This window comes from Cavia porcellus, unplaced genomic scaffold (assembly GCF_034190915.1).
Source record: "Cavia porcellus strain 051 isolate PalLab524CR breed Dunkin Hartley unplaced genomic scaffold, mCavPor4.1 scaffold_21, whole genome shotgun sequence".
NCBI classification, from domain to species: domain Eukaryota; kingdom Metazoa; phylum Chordata; class Mammalia; order Rodentia; family Caviidae; genus Cavia; species Cavia porcellus.
In genome coordinates this window covers 31,308,901-31,322,198 of record NW_026947504.1, presented here as the reverse complement: position 1 = coordinate 31,322,198, position 13,298 = coordinate 31,308,901, and the positions used below count along the sequence as shown (strand labels likewise).

The 13,298-nt window shown below is 39.0% G+C and overlaps 1 protein-coding gene across 6 annotated transcripts in view; it reads right to left on the bottom strand.

The window, feature by feature from the left end:
* The window catches only part of Sgcg (sarcoglycan gamma), a 124,302-nt gene that overhangs the window by 31,702 nt on the left and 79,302 nt on the right, over positions 1-13,298 (bottom strand). The window lies entirely within an intron of this gene.

The window sequence follows — 13,298 nt, the reverse complement described above, 5'->3', positions numbered from 1 at the left end:
TCAAGAAACAACATCCAGCATCTAACAACTTGCATACATATGCTGTATGCAAGAAACCCATCTAACCCAAAAGGAAACTCATAGACTGAAAGTGCAAGGATGGAAAACAATATTATATGCAACAGGAATCCAAAAAAGCACGAGTAGGCAGTCTGTTTGCAGACAATGTGAACGTCAAGCCAAGAATAATTCAAAGAGATAAAGAAGGTCACTACATACTAGTTAGGGGAAAACTTCAAGAGGAAGAGATAATAATCTTAAATATATATGTACCAAATTTGGGAGCACCCAGCTATACAAAAAAATTAATAGAAATGAAAAATCAAGTGTTAAGGGGAGACCTTAACACCCCACTGCCACAAAGAGACAGATCAGCTAGACAGAAAATCAGCACAGAAATAACAAAACTGAATCACATCTGTGAACAAAAGGTCTTGGTAGACATATACAGAGTGTTCCAACCAACAACATCAGAATTTATATTCTTCTCAGTAGCATAATGGACATGCTCTAAAATAGACCATATACTAGCCCACAGAACATGCTTAAGTAAATGCAAAAGAACTGAAATTATCCCTTGCTTATTATTATAGGATAACACCATGAAACAGAAATTAATGACAGAAGAAACTGAGAAAACCCCACAAACACATGGAAATTGAATAATATACTCCTGAGCAATCAGAGAGCCACAGAGGAAATTAAAGAAGAAATTAAGCAATATCTACAAGCAAATAAAAACATAAATACATCTTACCAAAACCTGTGGGATACAATGAAAGCAGTCCTCAGAGGAAAATTTATTGCAGTGAATTCCCACATCAAGTAAACAGAATGAACACAAATAAACAACCTGATGTTACACCTCAAAATCTAGAAAAAGAAGAGCAAGTCAGGCCCAAAGCCAAAAGAAGGGAGGAAATTATAAATTACAGAGCATAAATCAATCCAATAGAGACTAAGAAAATAATACAAAGAATCAATGAATCAAAGAGTTGGTTCTTTGAAAGAATAAATAAAATTTTTAAGTCCCTAGCCAATCTTATTTTAAAAAAAAGGAAAAAAACTCAAATTCATGCAATAAGGAATGAAAAGGGAGAAATCACTACAGACTCTGTGGAAATAGAGAAGATCATTAATACCTATTTCAAAAACCTCTACTGTCATAGATTTGATAACACAGAAGAAATGGACACATTCCTAGAGACATATGAATTACCAAAGCTGGATCAAGAAGATGTGAAACTAATGAATAACACAATTTCAATTAAAGAAATTTAAAATATAATTAAAACCTTACCAAGAAAGAAAAGCCCAGATCAGATGGATTCACTGCAGAATTTTACAAGAAATTCAAAGAAGACTTAATGCCGACACTCCTCAAACTCCACAGTGAAACTGAAAGTGAAGCAATTCTTCCTAACACTTTCCTGGAAGCAAGTATTACTCTAATATCAAAACCAGAGAAAGATCCAACAGAAACAGAGAACTACAGGCAAATCTCCCTAATGAACATAGATGCAAAAATTCTCAATAAAATATTGGCAAACAGGATGCAGCAAATAGTCAAGAATATTATACACCACGATCAAGTGGGATTCATCCCAGGAATGCAGGGATGCTTCAACATATGCAAATCAATAAATATAATCCACTATATCAATAAAGTTAAAAATAAAAATCACATGATCATTTTTATAGATGCATAAAAAGCTTTTGATAAGGTCCAACACTCATTCATGGTAAGACCCTTACAGGAAATTGGAATAGATGGTCTTTACCTTAATATGATAAAAGCCATCTGTGACAAACCAACAGCCAGTATCATATTAAATGGCCAAAAATGAAAAAGCTTTACTCTAAAATCAGGAACAAGACGAGGATGTCCCCTATCACTGCTCCTATTCAACATAGTACTGGAAATACTAGCCAGAGCAATTAGACAAGAGAGAGATAAAAGGAGTAAGGATAGGAAAACAAGAAGTTAAATTATCATTATTTGTAGACAACATGATACTCTACATAGAAGACCCTCAAAACTTCATTGAAAGACTCCTAGATATAATAAATAAATTCAGTAATGTAGCTGGATACAAAATCAATACTCAAAAATCAATATAATTCGTGTACACTAACAATAAAATCACTGAGAGAGAAATAAGAGAAGCCACATTCTTTACACTAGCATCCAAAAAAAATGAAATACTTAGGAATCAATCTAACAAAAGAAGTAAAAGATCTATACTAGGAAAATTATAATACTCTGAAAAAAGAAATCAAAGATGGTCTCAGAAAATGTAAAGACATCCCTTGTTCATAGATAGGAAGAACAAATATTGTGAAAATGGCCATTCTTCCAAAATTGTTATTTGTATTTTGATGAAATACTACTAGTATATCTTACAGACCTACAGAAATCATTCCTAAAATTCATCTGAAACCATAAAAGACCTAGAATAACGGCAATTCTGAGCAACAAAGGCAAGGTAGGAGGCATCACAATCCCTGACTTGAAGTTATACTACAAGGGTACTGTGATAAAATCAGCATGGTACTAGATTAAAAACAGACCTGAAGATCAGTGGAATAGATTAGAAAAATACAACTACAAACACAAACACACTCAGTCGCCTTATCTTTGATAAAGGGACCAAACACGTTCATTAGAAGAAAGATAGTCTCTTTAATAAGTAGTGCATCAAAACTGGCTCTCCATATGCCGAAAACTAAAAGTAGACCCATGCCTATCACCATTGCTAAGCTAAAGTCAAAATGGATCTAAGATCTAAATATTAAAACAGAAACACTAAATCTGTTGAAAGACAAAGTAGGTAGAAATCTTGAAAACATAGGGGTAGGTAGAGAATTCATGAACAAAAATCAAACTTCATGGGAAATACTTCCCAGAATCAATAACTGGGATCTCATTTTATTAAAATGTTTTTGCACATGAAAAGAAATCTCCAACAGAGTAAAAAGGAAACTCATGACTTCTGAAAAATCTTAGTCAACTGTCCTCAAAGGACTTCTGTCTACAACATACAAAGAATTAAAAAAAAAAATAGGCCCCCGAAATTCAAAGACCCAATCCAAAAATGGGCATCTGAGATGAATACACAGTTCTCAGATGAAGAAATACAAATACATGAAAAAATGTTCAGCACCATTGGTTATTAGAGAAATGCAAATTAAAACCACACTGAGATTCCATCTCACTCCTGAAAGAATGGCCAGGATAAAGAAAACTACCAACAACAAATGCTGGAGAGGCTGCGGGAGAAAAGGGACTCTGCTGCACTGTTGGTGGGAGTGTAGACTGGTGCAACCACTGTGGAGGTCAGTCAGAAGATTACTCAAAAAGCTGGGATTGGAAGTCCCATTTGTTCCAGCTATTCCACTTTTGGGCATATTCCCAGAAGAACTGAAAGCATCATACCACAGTGATATATGTGCACCCATGTTTATGGTAGCACAATTTGTAATAGCCAGATCTTGAAAACAACCTAAATGCCCACCAACTAAGGAATGGATAAAAAAGATGTGGTACTTTTATACAATGGAGTACTACTTAGCTATAAAGAATGATCACATTGAGATATTTATAAGTGGATGCAAGTTGAGAGCACACTCACGTTGAAATAAATCAAACTCACATGAGTAAATTCCATATTGTCTCCCTAGTATAAGAAATGGTAAGAGTACATAGGTTACAAAATCCTCAATAAGTACAGTGAAAGGGTAAGAATTTTCTCAAAGGGGAAAAAATAATGTCTCAGAGAAAAGCAGAAAAAAGAAAAAGGAAGGAAAAAGAAAAAATAAATTAGTATAAACACACTTAGGGTAGCTAAGATGATTGTGCTACAAATTCTATAATTTCATAGAACAAAGCAGTTAATATTCATAGGATTGGAACAATTTTGCATGTTTGTGTCAGGTGACCTGAGGAACTCTTGAAGATCACTATGTAAAATATCAACCTTAGATCTGTTTATACCACTGTATTTTGAAGGCCTGTATCATTATTGTTTTGGGCTGTTTGCTATTGTTATTTGTCTTTTTTGTTTCTTATTTTTCTAGTAATCTGTTTTGTTTTGTTTTTTGCTCTAATGCAGAAAGAATAGGTATACATGTAGAGGCTTACACATACCTAGAAGAAGTTTATGGGAATCTATTATATTATGTGTGATGAAATGAACAGCTATTTTGAAAAAAAACACATTATGGTATCCACTGCTGATTCCATATTGTCATGTTGTGAAATCCAATAATGCTTCTATTCTTTGCTCAGAGTGGTTTTAGTCTGTTTTGTGTTGTTTAATTTCAACATACATGAAGGTATGGACAGCTATTTTGAAGCGAACAAGAGCTATTATGGCAGCCATTGTTGATTTTCCTATTGTCTGGTTTTGAAGGCCTGTATTGCCTTCATCACTCTGTTCTGATCAGTTTAATACTATTTTGTTTTGTATGAATTCGTTCTGAGTGAAGATATAGACAACCATTTAGAAGAAAACAAGAGACATGATGGTAGCCACTGTAGATCTCCTTTTGTCTTGTTTTGAAATCTGTGTCACTTACATTGTTTTCTTCTGGTCTACTTTGTTCTGTTTTGTAATGTTTAGCTTTACCCTTTTTTTAAAAAATAAAATAAATTATTTTTAAAAAGAATGAACAACTAGGATCTCATTTTATTAAAAAGTTTTGGCATGTCATAAGAAATCTTCAACAGAGTGAAAAGAAAATGAATGGATTGGGAAAATATCTTAGCCGACTGTTTCCCAGACAAAGGACCTCTATCTAGAACACATAAAGAATTAAAAAATTTCGGGGCCCCGAAATTCAAAGGCCCAATCCAAAAATAGTCATCTGAGATGAATAGTTGTCAGACAAAGAAATACAAATGGAAAATAAGTATATGAAAAATGTTCAGCATCATTGGTTATTTGAGAAATAAAAATTTAAACACCACTGAGATTGCATCTCACTCCAGAAAGAATGCCAAGATCAAGAGATCAACCAATAACAAATGCTGGATGGGTTGTGGGGAAAAACGAACTCTTCTGCACTGTTGGAGGGAGGGTAGACTGGTGTAATCAGTGTAGAGATTTCTCAAAAAGCTAGGATTAAAGATTCCATTTGCCCCAGTTATCCTACGTCTGGGCATTTTCCTAGAAAAACTGAAAACATCATACCACAGTGATATATGTGCACCCATGTTTATAATAGCACAAATTGTGATAGCCAGATCATGTGCTCATCAATTAAGAAATGAATAAACAACGATGTGGTATTTTTATAAAATGGAGAACTACTCAGCTATAAGAAAGATTGCATCAAGGCTTCTATAGGTGAATGGATGACTTGAGACCATACTGATAAGTGAAATAAATCAAACTCACATGTGTAAATGTCATATTGTCTCTCTAGTATAAAAAACTGAAGCAGCAAATATGATCCAAAATCTACAATAAATACTGTGTAAGGGTAAGAAACAGCTCAAAGAGGAAAAGTAACTAGGATAGGGGAAAGGAGGAAAAAAGGAAGGGAAAAGGAAAAAAGCATAAATTTGTGTGTGTGTGTGTGTGTGTGTGTGTGTGGTAGTTAAGATGACTATACTACTAATCGTATTAGTTATTGGAAAATAATAGTTAATACTCATATGATCAGATCCATTTTACATGTCTATATCTGGTAATCTAAGCAACCCTTTTGAAGGTAATAATGTGCAATATAACAACCATTGTGAAATTCCTATTATCTTGTTTTCAAAACCTATACTGTTATTGTTTTGGGTTTGTTGTTGTTTGTTTGTCTCCTTTGCTTTTTGCTTTTCTTTTTTGTGTCTTTTTTCTGTTAAATAGAAAAAAAAAGAATTGTGGTATTAGCTGAATGGAAAAAACTATGTCCGATATTTGGATGTTATTTATGCAAATTATTACACATACTATCTCCTTGAAATATTATACAATCATTAAAATAATATTATGAAGATGTTTTTAGTAAAATGGAAAAATGATAGATTTCTGGGCAACTGAAGAGTGTGGTAGTTAGGCAATAATCAACCTCTCAAAATTTCTCTCCTAAAGTATGTGGAATAGCTTTCAGAGTTATAAAAATTCTATGTAAAGTACACCCTCTGCAGTGCTCAAAGAGAAGTTGTGAAATAACTGAGGGGAAGCAGAAACTGACCAAGTTCTAGGGCTGCTCAAGCTCCTGCCCTACTCCTGCTCCACCAGAGGCTTCCAAAGAACAAAGGTTCCCCTAGAAACCCACAGAGCAGACAGATGAGCGGTGATAGTGAATGCTAGGGAAGGGAAGGGAAGGAGGGGAGGGGAAGGGAAAGGAGGCGGAGGGGAAAGGGCAAAGCACTGTAGGAAATGGATGTAGAATAAAGCTTGGATGGAAACTCTGGTATCAGACAGACAAAGTGCAATTCAACTCAAAAGCATTGAACATGACAAAAGGCTACTTTTAATGCTAAATCACAATCCACAGCACAAATATCAGTAATCACACAACTATCACAGCAACCACTTTTATGAAACAGAATGAAACAATGTGAGGAAAACATGGATAACGCTAGACTCAGCACCATTTCTAGCCTAAGACCAAGGGGAGTACAACATAGGGTGGACCCGAGAGCACAGTGGACAGCTCTAAAAAACATTTACTGAACTGGAGGTCTGATAAAAAGCTGTGCTCAAGACAAAATCACAGAAACTAGCAGCATGTTAGGTCACAAACAAATCCAGCAACTTTCATAAATCAGGAAGAATCCATACACATAATGCAGAAAACTAGCATTTGCTGACAAAATCAAAGACAAAAATGCACCTGCTCAATAATGTAAATCCCTTTTATTAATTAACTTCTGGGTAAATGACAAACAGCAATTACAGAGTTAAATAAAGTAATGACACTGAAGGCACAGTATTTTTAATACACTGTACTAAACTCCTTTATCAATAAAAGTATGCACTGTGCCAGTAATTTAAAGATCTAGGAAAGAACACCCAAATGAACCCAAAGAAGGACATAATACGGATAAAAGCAGACATTAACAAGAGTAAAGCTGCATAAAACACCAGATAGATTCAGCGGTGGCAGCACATCTGTAATTCTAGTATTTCGGGAGGCTGAGGTCAGAGGTTCGTAAGTTCTAGTCCAGCCCGTAAGACTTAGTGATTTAGGAAGGCACTATCTCAAAATTCAAAACAAAATGAAATAGGAGAATTTTGAAAACCTAGAGAAAAAAGATAATTTCATAAGGAAATAGAGACTGTTTAAATTGACCTAAGTTAGAAAGTTTATGTTCAAAAAGAAAAATGAAGAAATTTATTTAAGGGCTATCTCCCCAAGCACGGATGATGTCCCAAGGGAATTTAACGAATCTACAAAGAGCAGACTGCCTCGGTGCTCTGTGAACAACTCCAGAGCAGCCAGACATGGTGGCACATGCCTGTAAGCCAGCCCTCTGGGAGGATGAGGGCAGCCTGTGTAGTTCAGTGACCTGGGGAGACACTGTCTCAAGGAAAACGAATAAAGGGCTAAGGCGGTAGCTCGGTGCAAGGCTCTGCATTCGGTCCCTGGTATCCATATCTAAAGATACTAACAATAGTTTAGGAAGCAGTTCGAACACTAATACTAAACAAGGGGGGAAAAAGCACAAGGAGAACCATTAACCAGCACTAGCCGTGAGTGCAAACATTCTAAACAGGACCACAGCAAACAGAATCCAGCCCCACACTAAGAAAGTGACACACTACCAAAGTGGAACTCAGAGAAACTTGGAGCCACTCTCTCCTTGTGCAACAATTTCCTGGATCTGGGAAGCAGCTTCTTGGGCAAGCCTTCTCTCAGGAATGCAGACCAGTGCCTCTCACCAGGTCCTGTGCCCGCCTCACTGAGAAGGGAGACACTTCAAGCAGTTCTCTCACGGGACTCCCCTCCCTTAGAGGGGTCACACTGGTACCATCACCGATATAGCTAAGCAAGTCCTGTGCCTCAGAGGGTGTTAGGCGTGGTGAAGCCTGAGTTATAAACAGGCTTCACCACGCCTAACACCCTCTGAGGCACAGGACTTGCTTTCTTTTCTAAGCTAAGGCAGGGTTATCTGCTGCAGTGACTGCCTTTGTTTTGCTTCTGTATCTCTATTTGCTTGACGTCACAAATCGCATAAAAGGGGACCTTTCCTTCTTTTAGGGGCCAGTCTGGTGTTAGGCATTTCTAGTGGCAGGGTTGTGCACTAATAAAGTCCTCCTATAATCCCTCCTGGTCTCTCTTTGCTTGAAAATTCTGCAACAGTGCAACTAAGTGAGATTTATTCTAGGAGTGCAAGGCTGTCTTATATCGGGCACATTCCCTTCACTGGGACAAAAGACAGCTGTGACTGGAGTGAGGAGAGATTTATTTTAGCTCAGGGTTTGTGAGGTTTGAAGGTCATCTGGAGACATGGGGGAGAGCATGGCGGAGGGAAGCCGCTCGTCTCACAGCAACAGCAAGAAGAGAGCAGAAGGGCCTGCGAGGCGGGGCCGGGACTAGATGTGGTTCCTCGGTGAGATCCCACCCAGTCCAGTCAGCGATGGCCTTACAATGATGCCATCAGTGTCCTCGCAGTCCTGTCCATCAGACTCTCAATCCAGTCAAACTGGCAATCAAGAGTAATTAGCACTGGTTTATATAAGGAAATAATTAATACCATAATGTGACATTAGCATATGGAGTAAAATAAATTGTATTAACTCACTCATATTGGTAAAGTGTGGCAAAATTCAATGCACAATTTTGATAAAAATAATTCAGGAATATAAACACTGAGGAATGTGTTTGTGTAGCTAAAGTCAAGGCCTTATTTAATGCAGAAAGAATAAAATCATTGCTGCTGTCCTTGGGAACGGACATGTCTGTGTCCACCACGGCTCAAGTGTGCTTCCCACAGTGGGAGGCTGGTTGGCCCATAATAAAGGCCTGGTTCCTGGAGCAGTGAGATGCTGTGGAACTTTAAGAAAGGGGATTGGTGGGCAGGCTCAGGACTTCTGAGGTGTGTCTGTGAAGGGAACTGTGGGCGCCTTACCTTTTGGCCCTGTTTCCCAGCTCAAGATCCAAATGTTCCCTCCGACCTGCATGTCCATCATGATGGATAGTCCTCCTCAGAAACCCAGAACCAGGGCACTGCCGATGTCGGGCTGGAACCTGCAGAGCTGTGTGCCCACGTGTGCCTGTGTCGGGTGTTTCATTATAGTGAGGGAAAACTAATAAGCACTAGAGGAAGCAGTCCACTCAACCACCGTAAGCAAGTCAAGGCACACAGGACTGAGCAAAGAACTAAAACTCTCTCTACTGTATGATACATCTGCCAACCCTGAAAGGCTGAAAAGAGTAACTAACCTGGCCACAGGCACAGAGCAAAACAGACTCCGCAAAACAGGAGGACAAAAATAGTGGTGTTTTTTTTTTTTCTTCTATCGGTACCGGGGATCGAACTCACGACTGCCTGCTTGCAAGGCAGGCGCTTATGCTGCTGAGCTATATCCCTAGCCCCAGGAGGACAAAAATGAACATGCTGTAACCTTCATACACACAGACCAAGTTAAAACACATAATGAAAACATCATTTGCAACAATAACAATGACTGAAAATAGAAATTCGTTTAATAGGATATGTGTAAAATATATATGAGGAAAACTTTGACATGCTCCTAAAAGTCACTTGAATAAATAGAAAGACATTTCACATTCTTGGGTAGGACAACTAAACATTGTAAAACACTATTTCTTCTGCATTTAATTTATAAATTCAGTATTATTCAGTAATAAGGCCAACAAACCATTTTATATAATTAGTAAATTGATACTATGGAATTTGCACATGACTTGGAACAAGAAAACACAAGGAAAATCAGTTCTACGAGAGATCAAAAGACATCATGAGGTGCCTGTAGTTTAGAAGATATGGCATTGAAGTCCAGATAAACCAACCAGGAGAATAGCACAACAAACCCATAGTTAAAGACAAAAACATATGGAAAGGCAGTTTATGAACATGCTGACATCTCAAATTATTGGCTTAAAGTTACTAATTTTAAATGAATGGTGTTGAGACCACTGGAAAAGCTAAAATAAGATTCACGTCTCATACAAAGTACAAAAATAAACCACATGAATTAGGGAATCTAAGTGCAAGAAAATGAAACCACATAAACACTGGAAGAAAAGGTGGGTCAATTCCTTTTTGATTCTGGGGTAGTAAAGTGTTTCCAAACCATGACTCGAAATCCAGAGCATTTGAAGAAAGATTAGAAACCTGACTATATCCAAGCAAAAATAGAAGCATTACAATACCTGACAGTTAGGCAGCAGCTAGAAAACTGGGAGAGAATATTAATGATGACCCAGGCAGAGAGCTAAGATCATGACCATATGGAGGACTCTAAGCCATTGGGGCCCAGCAGGTGGCAAATCTGTGAGCAGAATAGGGAGTCACTCACAGAGTGGACAGTACTCTGACTATGACAGTGATTTAGTTACACAGCCTTTGGGGTCACTAATCCAGTGAACTGAAATGCCTCTGCTAGTGATCTTTGTTTCATGAGCGCTTTCAGAGCCTGTTCTTGTACTGTCTTGTATTGGGAGTGTCTACCATACTAGAAGGTTCTTTAGCTCTGTCCTATCTCTCCTGCTGCCACAGGAAGGAGTTAAAATCAACAGTTCATGTTTCAGTGATTTTAGAGGAACACGCAATTGGGATAACTCTTGACTGTCCTGGTAATGTCTCTTGAGTTCCACCACTGCACCCAAAGGTATGGCTGTGGAGCATTATTGCGAGGTGTTTCCATGACTGTGGAAGACACCTTCACTGGGGGCAAGCACCACCCACTGACATGAACAGAACACAATGGGCAGAGAAAGAGCCAATGTCCTTCTCTTCCTGCCTCATGCATCAGCACCCCAGGCTCCCCTCAGGCTCCAGGACTTGTGGCAGCAGCACCCCTGGAGACACCAGAACTTCTGCCTGTCTTTGGAGTTGAGCTGACCTACTGATTTTTAGTGATTCCATGGCTGCAGGCACTCTGGGAAGGAGAGGTATGTGGTCCTGCCTCATCAGATTCTGTTGCTAGGCAGCTGGGGGCTGTTTCTATGGGGAATGGCTGCAGCCTGGCTCAGCCATCAGAAAACTCTTCAACCAAATTCCACCAAGCCACCTCGGTGTTGCTTGTAAATTGCTGGGCATGGCTAGTGCATTTTATTTTATTTTATTTTGTTTAGACAGGGTCTTATTAAATTGCACAGGCAGAGCTTGAGCTTGTAATCCCACCATTCCTAGTTTGTGTCTCTGACTTTTTAATTAACCAGAATTGGTTTCTGTCATTTCAAATCAAAGAAAAATTAACTGTAGTAACACTGGCTGTATTTATCACTTATAAGGTTCTTTTGTTGTTGCTTTTTTTTGTTTAGAGATTTGACATACTAGTTCATAGTGGATGCTTTGTTAAATTTTATTTCCTCTAGGAAATCTGTTCTTGAGTGCTTTTGATGCTAATTTTTCAGTGGTTTAATAAAAAGCAGTTATTCCTGTAGCTAAATGGGATTAACTTCAAAGCTACAGCTTCTGTGTATGTGTCGAGCTCACCCAGCTGTCTCTCCTGCCCTGGCCTGGGCTGCCCCTGGAGGCTGAGACAAGGCACTGTGGGTAGTAAGATGCAACTTGCGGGAGGGCTGGGAGAAAAGAGGCCAATGACATGAAGCTGTTGTTACATATGCTGGAGAATCTGGTAAAAATCCCACTGTGAAACAGATGAAAATTATTCATTAAGATGCTATTCAGAGGGAGAATGTAAGCAATAAAAAGCAGTTGTCTACAGCAATATCATACAGTCCATCACTGGAATCATAAGCGCCATGGACGGCTAGAGATTGATTCTGGAGAATGTCACTTGCTCTGCTCAACCCCCTCTCCTCCTTCCCAAGAGTCTGCTTAGAACTAGCTTGCTTGACAGCATACGAATTTATTCATGTAACCAATTATCTGATAACCAGCCCTGTGCTTCCTGTGTGTGAACTGTATTTAAACTGAACCCTAAGCCGACTTGGCTCTGGTGACTTAGAGCTGATTCCCACCAGCTCGCTAATGTAATAGAAGTTGCCTTCTAACTCTTTGGTGCAGAGGGTCTTCCATTCAGTTCGACACTGGTTTTTCTGCAACAATAGGTTCAGCACATCTGTGCAGTGTGGAAGGTATTAGGTTCAGCACATCTGTGCAGTGTGGAAGGTATAGAGAACGCTATGCCTTACTTTTCCCACCTTGTTTTTCTCCTTCGTTATTTATGTCTACCCTAAGAATCCCCCTGGAATGGGTGCCAGGCCCTCTGCAGACACCAGCCCACTGATACCCGAGTCCCGTATATAAACAGTTTGCACAGAATCTACTCAATGCTGCCTGTCCTTCTCATCATCCCTGGATGACCAACAACACGAAAATATCATGGAAACCATTGCTACACAATCATAAGAAAATAAAGAGCGCCCATGTTTGGGAGCAGTTTTTTTTTGCATATTTTCCATTGGGTTTGGTTAAATTCAGGTGTGTGTCCTGTCTTGTGGATCCTTTTCCATTCTGCAAGCTTTCATGTGACCTCACTTCACAGGACCTCATTCTCTGGCCATTGCCCATTGGAGGGATGGGCACAGCTGACCCAGAGAAGGCTGCTTGAACAGGGGAGCTGGGCTCACCTACTAAGGACTCTGCTGGAAGTTTAGAATTTACACAGTTGAAGGTACGATGGCTGATGTCGGGAAACAGTGAAGCAGGTGAGGGCCACGTGATCCTGCAGGCTGGAGAGCTGCAGGGGAGGCAGATGTGACATTCAAGTGGAAATGATGGGCAGTGATGCACTGCATAGGAGAAGCGTGGAGGGCTTGGGGATGAGGAGAGCATGAGAGCAGGAGGGGAGAGAAGGGGATGGAGGCAGGGGCATGGGAACGAAGTGGGAGGAAGCCAACAGGAATAGGATCTCAAGTTCTGCCTTCTCTTCTTTTGAGGCCAGCTACTTTGGTTCCTTTATTTTGTTCATATAGTGATTTCTGTTTTTATTTTGTAATCAATATTCTTTGTGTTGCACTAGCTTCAATGACGCTAAGTTTTTCAGAACAAAAGTAATTTTGATTAAAAAATGTCAGGTTGTCCTCCCACCCAGTCCACGGTACTAACTGTTCTCTGTTGTTAGCATAGTGTGGATTTTAGAACATGCACCTGATGCTGCTCAGATGTAAGCTCTTAATCCTTGGTAAGAAAAAAAAAA